Raw genomic sequence first — 13,513 nt, 5'->3', positions numbered from 1 at the left:
CTTAATTTCTTTTTCTATTTTCTCATTATTAGTGTATAGGAATGCAAGGGATTTCTGTGTGTTGATTTTATATCCTGCAACTTTACTATATTCATTGATTAGCTCTAGTAATTTTCTGGTGGAGTCTTTAGGGTTTTCTATGTAGAGGATCATGTCATCTGCAAACAGTGAGAGTTTTACTTCTCCTTTTCCAATTTGGATTCCTTTTGTTTCTTTTTCTGCTCTGTTTGCTGTGGCCAAAACTTCCCAAACTATGTTGAATAGTAATGGTGAAAGTAGGCACCCTTGTCGTGTTCCTGACTTTAGGAGAAATGCTTTCAATTTTTCACCATTGAGGATAATGTTTGCTGTGGGTTTGTCATATATAGCTTTGATTATGTTGAGGTATGTTCCTTCTATTCCTGCTTTCTGGAGAGTTTTTATCATAAATGGATGTTGAATTTCGTCAAAGGCTTTCTCTGCATCTATTGAGATAATCATATGGTTTTTAGTTTTCAATTTGTTAATGTGGTGTATTACATTGATTGATTTGCAGATATTGAAGAATCCTTGCATCCCTGGGATAAAGCCCACTTGGTCATGGTGTATGATCTTTTTAATGTGTTGTTGGATTCTGATTGCTAGAATTTTGTTAAGGATTTTTGCATCTATGTTCATCAGTGATATTGGCCTGTAGTTTTCTTTTTTTGTGGGATCTTTGTCAGGTTTTGGTATTAGGGTGATGGTGGCCTCATAGAATGAGTTTGGAAGTTTACCTTCCTCTGCAATTTTCTGGAAGAGTTTGAGTAGGATAGGTGTTAGCTCTTCTCTAAATTTTTGGTAGAATTCAGCTTTGAAGCCGTCTGGACCTGGGCTTTTGTTTGCTGGAAGATTTCTGATTACAGTTTCAATTTCCGTGCTTGTGATGGGTCTGTTAAGATTTTCTATTTCTTCCTGGTCCAGTTTTGGAAAGTTGTACTTTTCTAAGAATTTGTCCATTTCTTCCACATTGTCCATTTTATTGGCATATAATTGCTGATAGTAGTCTCTTATGATCCTTTGTATTTCTGTGTTGTCTGTTGTGATCTCTCCATTTTCATTTCTAATTTTATTGATTTGATTTTTCTCCTTTTGTTTCTTGATGAGTCTGGCTAATGGTTTGTCAATTTTATTTATCCTTTCAAAGAACCAGCTTTTGGCTTTGTTAATTTTTGCTATGTCACTGGTTGTTTAGTAGCATAATTTTTAGACTCTAGTGTTTGTGTCTTTTATAGCTTTTCTTACTGTTTATCTCTAATCTCATAACATTATGATTGGAAAAGTTGCTTGATATGATTTCAATTTTCTTAAATTTACCAAGGCTCTCCTTGTGGCCCAGTGTGTGGTTAATCCTAGGGAATGTTCCTTGTACACTTGAGAAAAATGTGTATTCTGCTGCTTTTGGACAGAATTCTCTATAAATATCAATGACACATTGATAGACACATTTGGTCTAATGACACATGTGTCATTTAAGGCCTGTGTTTCCTGATTGGTTTCCTGTCTGGATGACCTGTCCATTGATGAAAGTGGGGTGTCAAAGTCCCCCATTATTACTGTGTTACTGTCACTTTTTCCCTTTATGGTTGTTACTATTTGCCTTACATATTGAGGTGCTTCTATGTTGGGTGCATATATATTTAAAATTGCTATATCTTCTTCTTGAATTTATCCCTTGATTATTATGTAGTGTCTTTCATTTTCTCTAAAAACAGTCTTTGTTTTAAAGTCTATTTTTTCTGATATGAGTATTTCTACTTCAGCTTGTTTTGATTTCCATTTGCCTGGAATACCTTCTTCCATCCCCTTACTTTCAGTTTGTATGTGTCCCTAGGTCTGAGGTGGGTCTGTTGTATACAGTATATATATGGATTTTGTTTTTGTGTCCACCCAGTCAATCTGTCTTTTGGTTGGTGCATTTAATCCATTTACATTTAAGGTAATTACTGATATATATGTTCTTATTGTTTTACATTTGTTTTTGTAGGTCTTTTCCTTCTCTTGTGTTTCCTGCCCACAGAAGTTCCTTTAGCATTTGTTGCAAAGCCAGTCTGGTGGTGCTGAATTCTCTGTTTTCGCTTGTCTGTAAATCTTTTGATTTTTCCATCAAATCTGAATGAGAGCCTCACTGGGTAAAGCATTCTTGGTTTTAGGTTCTTCCTTTTCACCATTTAGAACATATCATGCTACTTCCTCTGGCTTGTGGAGTTTCTGCTGAGAAATCAGCTGACAATCTCATTGGGTATTCATTTGTATGCTATCTGTCCTTTCCCCCTTGTTTCTTTTAATATTTATATTTGTCTTTAATTTTTGTCAATTTGATTACTATGTTGCTTGGCATATTCCTTCTTGGGTTTATCCTGCCTGGGATTCTCTGAACTTCTTGGACTTGTTTCACTGTTTCTTTTCCCATGTTGGGGAATTTTTCAGCTATTACCTCTTCAAATACTTTAGGTCCTTGCTCTCTCTCTTCTCCTTCTGAAACCCCTATAATGTGAATGTTGGTGCCTTTAACATTGTCCCAGAGGTCCCTTAGGTGGTCTTCATTTTTTTTTTATTCTTCTTTTTTTTTTCAAATTCTGTTCCATGGCACTGATTTCCACCATTCTGTCTTCTAGGTCCCTTATCTGTTCTGCCTCAGTTATTCTGCTATTGATTACTTATAGTGTATTTTTCATTTCAGTTATTGTATTGTTCATCTCAATTTGTTCTTTAGTTCTCCTAGGTCTTGGTTAAATATTTCTTGCATCTTCTCAGTCTCTGCCTCCATTCTTTTCTCAAGATCTTGAAACATCTTCACAATCATTATTCTGAAATCTTTTTCTGGAACGTTGCCTATCTCTATTACATTTAGTTGTTTTTCTGGGATTATTATCTGTTCCTTCATCTGGGAGATAATCTTTTGCCTTTTTATTTTGTTTAACTTTCTGTGATTATAGTTTTTATTCTGGAGGCTGCAGGATTATAGTTCCTCTAGCTTCTATTGTCTGCTCTCTGTTGGATGTAAGGCTATGTAAGAGACTTGTGCAAGCTTCCTGATGGGAGAGACTGGCAGTGGGTAAAATTCGGTCTTGCTCTGGTGTGCAGAGCTGTGCTCAGTAAAACTTTAATCCACTTATCTTCTGATAGGTGGGGCTGTGCCCCCTCCCTGTTAGTTGTTTGTCCTGAAGCAACCTAGCCCTGGAGTCTATAGGCTCTGTGGTAGGGCTAATGGCAATCTCCAGGAGGACTCTCACCAACGGGTACTTCCTAGAACTGCTTCTGCCAGTGCCCTTGTCCCCATGGCGAGCCACCACAACCCCCTGCCTCTGCAGGACACCCTCTGGCACTAGCAGGTAGGTTAGATTCAGCCTCCCGTGGGGTCACTGCTCTTTTCCTGTGTGTCCTAGTGCACACAAGATTTTGTGTGGAAAATTCCCTTCCAAGAGTGGGGTCTTTGTTTCCCCTGGTACTGTGGAAGTCCCGCAATCAAATCCTGCTGGCCTTCAAAGCCAGATTCCCCGTGAATTCCTAGTCCCTTTGCTAGATCTGCAGCTCAAAAGCCTGATGTGGGGCTCAGAACCTTCACAACAGAGTAAGAACTTCCATGGTATAATTGTCATCCAGTTTGTGGGTCACCTACCCAACAGGTACAGGATTTTAATTTTGTCATGATTGTGCCCCTCTTATGGTCTCATGGTCTCATTGTGGCTTCTCTTTTTCTTTAGATGTTGGGTTCCTGTTTTGGTGGGTTCCAGTGTCTTCCTGTTGATGGTTGTTCAACAGGGAGTTGTGATTTCAGTGTTCTTGCAGGATGAGGTGAATGCACGTCCTTCTACTCAGGGATCTTAAGCCAATCTCAGATATATTTTTAAATAGAATCATTTTGCAAATGTCAAGGAATCCTTTAGGATATTGGCTGGGATTTTTCCAGTTTGTGTATTATTTCAGAGAGATTTTATCCCTAATTTGAGCATTTCCAATGAAAATTATGGAGTTATTCAGGTTTTAAAAATGTTCTTCAATAATAGAATTTATAATTTTTTTCCTGTGGGGGTTTAAAAATATTTCATGTTCTTTTAAATGGTATTTTCCCTCCATTAAAATTATAAATGTGATTGCTGATGTATAGGAAGTCAATTTTTATACGGTGGGATTGGGAGGGAGAGTTGCTGAGGGAAGAAAAAGATGACACTAAAATTTATTTCTTCACTTGTTTTCCTGGAGATATGAGCTAGATACATCTTCCTGGGAGGGATATCAATATAGCTCAGGGGCTTTAAAATGTATTAAGAAATATTTTATACATGCAAAGAATATGTATAATGTCTATCTAAGGAATAAAAAATAATATAATAAACCCTCATCTACCCAACACTCAACTTAATAAACAGAATATCATCAAATCTTTGGAGACCCTTTGGAAGTCATTCTGATCTCATTCTCTCCCTTCTCTTGAAGAAATAAGGAATGTCTTGAATTGCTTATTGTTCTCTTGCATTTTCTCATCATTTTACTACATATATACATAGGGGACAATTTTTCAAAGTCACATACACACATGCACAAACACAAAGACATTCTAAATGCTTCCTTTCCCATCTCAGACCCTCCCAGTGAGCATCTTTGTCATAGTGAGTGCTGCTTCCCTGGGAATGTGCACAGTACTTCAGAATTTAGGAATTTGAAAATAATTAAACCCTTTTCACTAATGTCTTTGGAGTTTATCTTCTATACTGAAATACTTGGGTTTTGTTGTAAGCTTATTATTATGTTTCATTGATGTGTTTATTTCTCTGCCAGTACCATGCTTTCTCAATGCTTATGGCTCTAAGATGGACTTTTGATATTTGCTCATGCATTTGTACTTTATTCATCCAAATTTTCTCCTCTGTTACCTTTTCATTCTCCAAGAGACCTTTCATATTAATGCTGTCAAGTCTCTCAAAGTCATCTTGGTATTTTGATTGGTAGTGTATAACACTTATAAGCTAATTTGTAAAGAGTTTTCATCTTTACAGTTGATCTTTCTAATAAAAAACTAAATATCTTTCTCCATTTATTAAAAAATTACATTATTTTCCTCAGTAAAGTTCATTGCTTTTGTAAGCACTGCTTTTTTTCCTGGTAAGTTTGTTTCTATGTATACATTAATTTTTGATAATGCAGTAAAGAAGTCTTCTTTTCCACTTTTTTTCTACAAAGGAAAGCTACTGACTCCTCTATGATTGCTTTTTTTTTTTTCAGTTGGTCAGAAGGTATTTATTTGAAAATGTTCAAAGGGAACTACCTAGTTCATGTAATATGCATGCATGCATGCTAAGTCACTTCAGTCATGTCTGACTCTGCGCGACCCTATGGACAGCAGCCCACCAGGCTCCTCCAACCACAGGATTCTCCAGGCAAGAATACTGGAGTGGGTTGCCATTTCCTTCTCCATAAAAAATGTATGGCAGGTTCAAAAACAGAACCAAAAATCCTGTGTGGCCTGTACCCAGGGTAAGTGAAGAAAGAATGTGAAAGCCTTGAATGCCACACTTCAGAATGTGGACTTTGTTTCCACAGCCAACAGAAAGACAGCAAAGACTTTTTCCGAACAAGGGAAATGGAGAAATATGTGCTCCTGAACAGTGAAATGATCCTGCAACACTGGGCTGAGGAAATACTGTGCTCAGTCACTCAATCATGTCTGACTCTTTGCAACCCCATGGACTGTGGTCTGCCAGGCTCCTCTATCCATGGGGATTCTCCAGGCAACAATGCTGGAGTGGATTGCCATGACCTTCTCCAGAGGATCTTCCCAATCCAGGGATCAAACCCACATCTCCTATGTCTCCTGCACTGGCAGGTGGATTTTTTACACTGAGTCAGAGCTACACAAAAGGCCCCTGGGAAGCAAGGAGAACCTGTAACCAATGAAGGCACTAGCAACAGAGGCATGCTGGAGACTCTACAAATGTGAGACTGACATAATAACAAATTCGATGGTGTTATTTTTATTAACCTGAAACACATCAGTGATTTATATCACAACCTGTCACAGTGAGCAAATGTTGGCAGAAGACTATTTTCATTGGCATACAGACCTCACAATGTAACACTGGAAATGATTATCAGGGTACTGTGGCTGATATGGCTCTTGACATAGCACCGTTCCAAACCACCAAGCAGTAGGTGAGTATCAAATGAGAGTAAACAAAAGCTCTTTTAAACTATGAGGTAGTTTGTGAATCTTACTAATATTATTGTTTAAATTGGTCCCACAGTCTTTGGCCAGTAGTATTCATCAGAGAAAGCTATACCATACTGTCACAATAAATTAACCCTTTCATAAACAAAGTTTCTTTCTTACATAAGGTCCAACAAAGGCTGGTAGTAGTTCTTTCCAGTTAGTGATTTAGGGAACCTAGACTGCCTCCATTTCTGTCCCAGGTCACTGGAGCAGAGGAAGAGAGGAACGGAGGACATGCACTGCCTCTTACTGCTTATCCTGGGAGGAAATCATATGGCCTGTGTCTGTAGACCATTGGCCAGACTTAGTCATGTGACCTGAATGACTAACAAGGGAGGCTGGGAAATGCAGGGGGGCTCATGGATGGTAGATAGGTGAGTATCCACTGTTTCCATGAGACCAGCACAGTTGTGGTAAACTGAATGATGCGTGTGGTCTGATGCCTTTACTGAGAAGTTTTGGCCACAGAGCTGAGGACTGGCCTTGTAGTTGCTGACAGTGTGTGGGAAAATGTGCTGAACCCAGATAAGCTCCTGGGTCTATTTCCTGGATTTCTCATTCACACCCTTTGTTCTTTCTCACTTCAGGCTTTTATGTGTAAACACAACCCAGCTCCCTCAATCCCTTGGCTTAGTCATCACCTCTAGTTTCTCATAGGGCAATGGGTGGTTTCTGAGGCAGTATGCCAGGCCTTGAGCCTGACTACCTTGAAATCCTGGTGAAAGCAAAGGGGACCAGTTTCAGGACTCCACTCTTTGGCTGCAAGCAACAGAAACCCACTCAAACTAAACCTTTCTCTTCTCCCACAGCCCTCATGCAATCTGTCGGGAAAACCTGCTGGTCATCTTGCAGAGCAGGCCTAGAACTGCCCGCTGTGCACCGGGTGTCCTGCTTGCCACCTCGGTCAGGGCACTCCTGATTCACATCTGAACGTTGTGACAGCATCCAAATTATGCTCCCTGTTTCTGCTCCTCGTCTGGTCCCAAATAACACCCAGAGTGGTCGTTTTAGAGGGAGCTCAGATGCTGACATTCTTCTGCTCATGCATTTCAGTGGCTGCCCCCAGTCTCAGGCCCTCTCATCTCTCCTGTCTCTTTATCCTTAGCTCTGTCTTTCACTCACTCTGCTCCAGTGCCAGTCACTTTGCTGATTCTCACACATTACAGACGCACTCTCACATGGGGTTTTGCACTTGATGTGTTTCTGCCAGGAGCACTCTTCCCTCAGATATCCTAACAGTGTCTTCTTCACTTCCTCAAAGTCTTCACAATTCAGTGAGGTCTCGCCTGACCACCGTATGCCCTGTATAAGGTAATTTCATCCCTTACTCTCTAGGCCCCCAATTTCCTCACTCTACTCTACTTTCTTCCTCCTGGCCCCTACAACTTTCTATATACTATATAACTGATCTGTTTGTTATGCTCATTGTTTATGGTCCCCTTCTAGAACACATGTTCCATGAAAACAAGATCTTTGTTAAAATTGTTCTCTGGTGTAACTCAAGCACCTAGCATTACACCTGGCATTTGGTCTATGCTTGATAAATACTTTTTTGAATAAATGAATGAACAAAACTGGCCCATGCAAACTATTTTCTTCAATAAGATTATAAAGGGGCTTATAAGAATCCAAGAAGCAGCAGCCCCAAATAGTTGGATCTACAAAAATTAGCACAGGAAATCTATATCAGGGAAGCAGAGTCCCAGCCTCGGATTCTAGGCATGCCTACTCTTCCAGGCTCTTGCTGTCCTCTCTGTCCTTCTGTCCTTCTACAGCCCTGTGGGAGCTGGCCAACCCCAGCTCCCACAGGGTCATGGACTCAGGGGCTAATGGATGAGGTTGCAGAGGGCCTGGGCTGCATTGGGAGAAGCAGGGCAGCATGCAGTGCCCAGACAAGTCTTAATTCTGAAACATAAGACATTGGTTTCTTCTATCTCAATTCACAGGTAAAGGCCAGACTCCATCTTGGAAGTCCTTCTCTCCAGTCCTTCCATACTTTCATCCCAGCATTACTGTCTTGCTCCTGCTTGCTTATCTGTCACACCCCCTCACACACACACCCTAATATTGCAAATCCTCTTGTATAGAGGCTTATCTTATCTATCCTGTTACCTCTGTATCCCTAGGCCTAGCACAACACCAGCATAGAATATGCGCTCAATTAATATTTGCTACATGAAAGACTCAGTGTGATGGTAAGACAGAGCCCAGAGGTGGGTGCTGGGAGAAACCTGGCTGCACAGAGTGCAGAGTTCTGGGCGGGCCCTGGCCCTTGGCCACCTGAACTTCTGCTGGTCCGCGTGTCAGTCCTGTGGCCACTTCTGCACCCAGTGGTCCTCACCCTAGGCCCATCCTCATCACACTGTGCTGGAAACACTTTGTGCCTCTTGTCTTCTTGGAAAATGTTGGGGCCTTCATCTTTGTGCACTATTATTCACCCTTCTAAAACTTGACAAGAGACCTAGGCAAACTCAGTCCAAGCTTTAATCTCCATCAATTCCAAAGAAGGGAGGAGACTTTTCCTCCCAGTAGATTTTCCATCTGCTTGTATGCAAGTAGATACCCCCTGATAGGGCTGGAGCGAGATCTCAGCACCTCTGATAAATCTTAAGAAGCACAGGTTGCCATAGATTCAGCCTTGTTTACAGGTGGGGTATTGGGTTCAAAGCTGAGCTGAGGTTTGTATGCCTTCCAGTTCTCCCCACAACTCTGTGAGCCAGACCTGATAGCCTTCCTGATTCAGAGGGAGCTGAGGGCCAACCTCAGAGAGACTGAGGGGCTTGCCACAGTCCCTCAGCTGGTGGGAGGGGGAAGTCATGATGTGAGCCAAGGCCCCTACTTGGGGTCTGCTATCATTCTCTGTGACAGGCACTGAGCAGGAGCTGAGGACACTCACCCACGAACAAGACCAGACCCCCAGCCTGGAACCCACCAGAGCGGCTGGTCTCAATGTGGGACCCAAGGACCACCTGCAACAAGACCACCACTGGGCTGTTAAAATGCCCATCTCTGGTTCCACGATCAGCATCTTGGGCTTGGAGCCAGGCAGCCTGCCTTCTTCATCGTGCTCCCTTGTGGTTTCATGTACCTGGAGTCTGAAGACCTCTGATACTCTTATGGGAGAGAGTGACTAATTGACAGGGGCTCACAACAAGGCGTGACAAATGCCACAGCGGACATGTGTCCAACCTGTCCTGGGAGGAAGGGCGAGGAGCGAGGTGGTCAGAGCTGAGTCACAGGTGACGTTAGAGTTGGGTCTCACAGCATGTGGGTTGGACTGATTGAGGCATAAGGTGACATGGTGAGGCTGGCAGGGGAAGACGACCAGAGGAGTGGAGGCCAGACTGTGTACATCCAGATGGTGCAGGGTTAGACGTGGGGTCCCTCACTGTCCTGGGGCTCTGGGAGCAGAGGGGAAGATGGGTAGGATGGAAGGAGACCACAAGAGTGGAGAGTCACAAGTTGGAGGCAAGACAAGTGTGGGCTTGGTGGTGGCTGTGTGGGTGGAGAGGTGAGGCCAGGCTTGAGGGAGACTGGGAGGCAGATGCTGGCGGCCCCTAGAGAGACGTCTTCTAGCTGGGGAGGCGGGACAGCTGTGGGGCTGGAGCCTGCCTGGCAAGGAGTTGAGAGAGTGCTCAGCTAAAGACAGGTCCACTCAGAAGCTGGAAATGCCAGTGGAGAGCATGGGAAGCATTGGGGAAATGTTTATCAAGCACCTACTATGTGCCTGGGCTGTCACTCACCAGCTTTCAGTCAGTTCAGTTCAGTTCAGTCGCTCAGTCGTACCTGACTCTTTGCGACCCCATGGACTGCAGCAGGCCAGGCCTCCCTGTCCCATCACCAACTCCCAGAGTTTACTCAAACTCATGTCCATCGAGTTGGTGATGCCATCCAGCCATCTCATCCTCTGTCATCCCCTTCTCCTCCCGCCTCCAATCTTTCCCATCATCAGAGTCTTTTCCAATGAGTTGGTTCTTCCCATCAAGTGGCCAAAGTATTGGAATTTCAACTTCAGCATCAGTCCTTCCAGTGAACATTCAGGACTGATTTCCTTTAGGATTGACTGGTTGGATCTCCTTGTAGTCCAAGGGACTCTCAGTAGTCTTTACCAGCTTTAGGCTTTTGTTTAATTGAGGAGCTGGGATATGTGTGAAAGAAAGAAAGGGGGAAATTAGGCTTGTGACCATCCGGCCTTAGGGAGTGGCGTCAGTGGGAATCTCTTTGTCACCTTCAAAGTAGACAAAGTGCTAAGTGTGAGGGGTTTGTCACGTCTTCCAGCTGCTGAGAGGTCACTCAGACTGTGGGGTCCGGTAGTCGGGTGTGACTGTGGTGGGAGCACCCCACAGACCCCTGCGAGCCAAGGAGCCCTTCCTGTGAAGGCCGCCATGCAGACTTGGGGGCCGAACCGTGCCCCAGCAACACTTGCTCACTTCTATTCAGCCAGCAAGTTATGAGGAAGGTAACAGGGGAAAGGGGCCGGGAGGGATGGTGTCTTCCTCTGTGAGACGAGGCCACTGTGGAGGCCATGGCTTCTTGCAGTCAGGGAGAGCCCTCCGGTGGTGGGACGCCTGGGTGATGGGTCTCAGGAGAGCCCTGGAGAGGTTCTCTCTCAAGTCCTCACGGGAGATGCAGTGGGGCTCCCTGCCTGCTCTGGAGGTGAGAGAGATCCCCTTCATTCCAAAGTGACTTCGCAAGGGACTTCCCTGGTGATGCGGTGTCTAAGACTCTGCACTCCCAATTCAGGGGGCTCGGGTTTCCATCCCCAGTCAGGGACTAGATTCTGCATGTGGTGACTAAAAGCCTGCATGTCGCAACTGAAAAAGATCCCATGTGCCTCCACTAAGACCCGGTACCGCCAAATTAATTAATATGAAAAAAACCAAAGTGACTTTCTGAAGCCAGGCAGGATTGGAGGGCACATTGCATTGGTCACACAGCCTCGTGCCTGCCACACGGGGCCCCCAACCCACATTTGAGCCATCACAGAGGACCCCATCCATGCCAAGTCACCCCTCCCAGGGCACCTGGAGGCTCCTTTTCAGACCCTGTGGACAGGTTCCACTATGGGTTGGACTGTATCCCTCCCAACCTGAAGTTGGTGTCCTAACTCCTTGTACTTTACAGTGTGACTTGATTTGGAAACAGGATTGTTACATATGTAATTAGTTAAAATGCCATTATACTGGAGTAAGGTGGGCCCCTAATGCTCCATGATCAGTGTCTTTATAAACAGGGGAAATTGAAATAAAATAAGCTTTTAATTTTGTATTGGTACAGCTGCTTAACCAAGATTGTGACAGTTTCTGGTGAAGAGTGAGGAGACTCAGCCATACACATATATGGCTCCATTTTCCCTCAAAACGGGGAAATTTGCGTACATGCCCCCACAGGGAGAATACCACATGAAGATGAAAACAGAGACGGGAGTGATGTTTTTACAAGCTAAGGAACACAAAGATTGCCACAGACACCATACACTGGGCTAGAGGCCTGGAACATACCTTCCCTCCCCGTCATCAGAAGGAACCAGTGCTGCTGGTGCCTTGATTTTAGACTTTTAGCCTTCAGAATCATGAGCCAATGCATTTCTGTTGCTTAAGCCCCCAGGCTGTGGTACTTTGTTACCGTAGGCCTAGGAAACTGCTTAATCCAGTCTCCGCTCCATATGCAGTGAGTAGATGTCTCCATCAGGAGGCAAGAATAGAGATTTTGTTACTCTGACCTCACTCGGTAACCACTGATGTTTGCTGAACTGCAGGTGAGACCCCACACATAGTTATTCCTCCTTACCAATGAGAAAACTGAGTCTCGAGAAGCTGAGCCACGTGTGTTAGACTCCAAGACCTTTACTTTCAACACAGTTGGAGGAGCTGCTTCTGAATAAGCAAAGCTCTTCAAGGATGAACTCCAGAAGTACTGGCTGAGTCCTGGTGTGTGCTAGGTTCTTTCTAGGCCCCACAGACACAGTGAGGACTGGATGCACGTGAACCCTGCTCTACTGTAGTTTGCATTCTGGAAGCAGCAACAGACCCTAATATAGTTATGGATTTAATCACAAGCGTGGGCTTCCCTGGTGGCTCAGATGGTAAAGAACGTGCCTGCAATGCAGGAGACCTGGGTTCCATCCCTTGTTGTGAAGATCCCCTGGAGGAGGGCAACCTACTCCAGTATTCTTGCCTGGAGAATCTTCATGGACAGAGGAACCTGGCAGGCTGTAGTCCACGGGGTCACAAAGAGTCGGATACAACTGAGTGACTAAGCACAGAGCACACATAGTGAGTCTAGGAAGAAGAAGCATGTGGTGTCACAGGAATGTGTATGTGATGCCAGCAGATGTCTGGCATGAGGGGATATTTGAACTGAGCTCTAAAGGAGGTGAAATGTTACCTGCAGCTGTTTGTATAAGTGACGCAGGAATGCGGAGGCACCCCTCCAGTAAAGCTGGTGTGGTTAACCTGCAGAAAGCTAGAGGTGCACCTGGAACCCTGCTGATGAGGTGAGGGAACTGCACTAGGGATGCTCACTTTTATCCTGTGAGTAATGGGGGAAACAGAGGGTTTCATCAAGGGAATGGTTTGTGTTTGGAAAGAGCTCCCTACTTGCGTAGAGTGGGTGGGGTGCAGGCAGGAAAGGGTCGGTAAGGTGAGACCTGTTTGGAGATTCCTGCAAGAATCCCAGCAGAAGAAGATGCTGCCTGAATTGGGTGGTGGCAGTGGGGATCAAGGGAAATGAGTGAACCAAGAAAGATGCTCAACATCACCAGTCATAACTTCAGTTCAGTTCAGTTTCTCAGTCGTGTCCGACTCTTTGCGACCCCATGAATTGCAGCACACCAGGCCTCCCTGTCCATCACCAACTCCAGGAGTTCACTCAGACTCACATCCATCGAGTTGGTGATGTCATCCAGCCATCTCATCCTCTGTCATCCCCTTCTCCTCCTGCCCCCAATCCCTCCCAGCATCAGAGTCTTTTCCAATGAGTCAACTCTTTGCATGAGGTGGCCAAAGTACTGGAGTTTCAGCTTTAGTGTCATTCCTTCCAAGGAAATCCCAGGGCTGATCTCCTTCAGAATGGACTGGTTGGATGCACTTGCAGTCCAAGGGACTCTCAAGAGTCTTCTCCAACACCACAGTTCAAAAGCATCAATTCTTCGGCACTCAGCTTTCTTCACAGTCCAACTCTCACATCCATACTTGACCACAGGAAAAACCATAGCCTTGACTAGACGGACCTTTGTTGGCAAAGTAATGACTCTGCTTTTGAATATGCTATCTAGGTTGATCA

Source organism: Bubalus kerabau, chromosome 19 (genome assembly GCF_029407905.1).
Source record: "Bubalus kerabau isolate K-KA32 ecotype Philippines breed swamp buffalo chromosome 19, PCC_UOA_SB_1v2, whole genome shotgun sequence".
Taxonomy (NCBI): domain Eukaryota; kingdom Metazoa; phylum Chordata; class Mammalia; order Artiodactyla; family Bovidae; genus Bubalus; species Bubalus kerabau.
The sequence above is the reverse complement of the archived record's forward strand: the minus strand, read 5'-3'. Positions refer to the sequence as shown.